Source organism: Artemia franciscana, chromosome 7 (assembly GCF_032884065.1).
Source record: "Artemia franciscana chromosome 7, ASM3288406v1, whole genome shotgun sequence".
In the NCBI taxonomy this organism is placed as follows: domain Eukaryota; kingdom Metazoa; phylum Arthropoda; class Branchiopoda; order Anostraca; family Artemiidae; genus Artemia; species Artemia franciscana.
In genome coordinates this window covers 32808540-32811039 of record NC_088869.1, presented here as the reverse complement: position 1 = coordinate 32811039, position 2500 = coordinate 32808540, and positions in this window count along the sequence as shown.

The window sequence follows — 2500 nt, the reverse complement described above, 5'->3', positions numbered from 1 at the left end:
AGGGGTTCCGGTTGCAAATTTATAATTTTAACTAATTAAACACACTTTTAACATTTTTCAACAGGGGTCAGTGAATCAAGCCAGCTGACTCGCTAGTGGACCAACAAGCCGTATCAATGCCAATTTCATACATACATTGAGGCCAAACTCTCGCCTGACTTCTCTATACAGGGTGAGAAGTGACAGTTTTGATCTGTCAAAGTTTGACACACCAATTGGTGTAACTAGTGCGAACTTTGCCGTGACAACAAATAGACCAAAACATACCAGTCAAGACCAAGTGGAAATCAAAGGGAACACTAGAGCTCTCTCTATCTCTCTTTCTCTCCTTGAGTCTCCCACTGGTATGCTAGTGGACTTTCCTTGCTAGACATTTCCAATTCCACTCATCCACTGAGTATAGCTACACAGGTGCACGGACGCTTAAGGCCGTGAATGGTTAGACCGTTGCTCAAGCGGTAACCATGTGCTACACCAATACCAACAACAAGTTCATTGAGACTAAAGATCCACTTTAGCCCGCGTCTACGGCTTCCATTCATCAAGCCCCAACTTTTCTTTTGGATAGTGACCCCCTCATATAAGGTCTGGGGATTATCGGCAGGGGTTCCGGTTGCAAATTTATAATTTTAACTAATTAAACACACTATTTTACATTTTTCAACATGGGTACTGAATCAAGCGGCCTGACTGGCTTATAACCAACAATCGATTTCAAACTCTTATCCTAGTCACAAGCCCTAGTGCAATGAAAGGGAGAACTAGAGCTCTCTCTCATTGGGTCGCCCACTGGCATTCTAGTCAACTTTCCTTGTTAAAAGTTTCCAATGCCGCACATTTGCACACTCATCAACTGAGTACAGCTACACAGGTTTACGGATGCTTAGAGCCGTGATTGATTAGACCTTGCCTTAGCGGTAGCCAAGCGCTACACACAAATCAAAGTTGTTTCAATTTAGTTTAATTAATGAATAAATACCAGAAAGTCAGACAGTTATCCCATCTAGCTGATGCCCACCGCTTAAAGTACGGATGCTTAAGGCCGTTGAATGGTTAGACTGTTTCTCTAGCGGCAAACAATTGCTAAATATAGACCAACAATATAGTCCTTTATCGCGCCCAAGTTCACCGCTTAAAGAAACGGATGCCTTCAAGCCGAGGCTAGTTGAACCCCGTTGCTTTGGCGGTAAACCCATTGCTCTAAGCATATACCAACACATATATTCCTCTTTCATAGGGTATTTCATTGAGCCCATGTTTGCCGCTTAAGGCACGAATCCTGAAGCCGTCAATGGTGGACCATTGCTCAAGTGGTAGTAGCCATTCACTTCACCATTTACCAACAATATACTCATTTTCATATGGGGGTTCCCATTTAGCCCAAGTCCACTGTATAGCATTCAAGCTTCTTCTCGCTCTCTCGCTCTCGCTTCGGGATAGACGGGGAGGGGGTGCCCCGCTGTCTCCAATCACTTTCCACAGAGTGTCTAATCATTGCCTTAGCTCAGCCCATCACTCTTGGCCACTATCCTTTTTCACGGCTTCCATTCATCAAGCCCCATTTTTTTCATTTGGATAGTGACCCCCTCCATATAAGGTTCTGTGGATTATCGGCAGGGGTTCCGGTTGCAAATTTATAATTTTAATTAATTTAAACACACTTTGAAAATTTTTTCAACATGGGTACTGAATCAAGCGGGGCTGACTGGCTTATAACCAACAAGCGATTTAAAACTCTTACTCTAGTCACGCACCCTGGTGCAAGCAAAGGGATCACTAGAGCTTTCTCTCATTGGGGTCTCCCACTGGCATTCTAGTCAACTTTCCTTGTTAAAAGTTTCGAATGCTGGACACATGCACACTCAGCGGTAATATCATTCGCTACACATATACCAACAGTATAGTCATTTTTCATATGGGGTTCCCATCTAGCCCTGTCCCCTGTATATCAGTCAAGCTTCTCTCTCGCTCTCTCTTTTGCTAATAAATACCAGACAGTGAGACAGTCATCCCCATCTAGCTTATGATAGCCGCTTAAAGTACGAATGCTTAAAGCCGTGAATAGTTAGACTGTTTCTTTAGCGGCAATCAATTGCTAAACATAGACCAACAATTTTTACTCGTTTTTCGCGCCCAAGTTCACCGCTTAAAGAACGGATGCCTTCAAGTCAAGGCTAGTTGAACCCGTTGCTTTTGGCGGTAACCCATTGCTCTAAGCATATACCAACACATATATTCCTCTTTCATAGGGTATTTCATTGAGCCCATGTTTGCCGCTTAAGGCACGAATCCTGACAGCCGTCAATGGTTAGACCATTGCTCAAGTGGTAGTAACCATCCGCTACACATTTACCAACAATATCCTCATTTTCATATGAGGGTTCCCATTTAGCCCATGTCCACTGTATAGCATTCAAGCTTCTCGCTCTCTCGCTCTCGCTTCGGGATAGGCGGGGAGGGGGTGCCCGCTGTCTCCAATCACTTTCCACAGAGTGTCTAA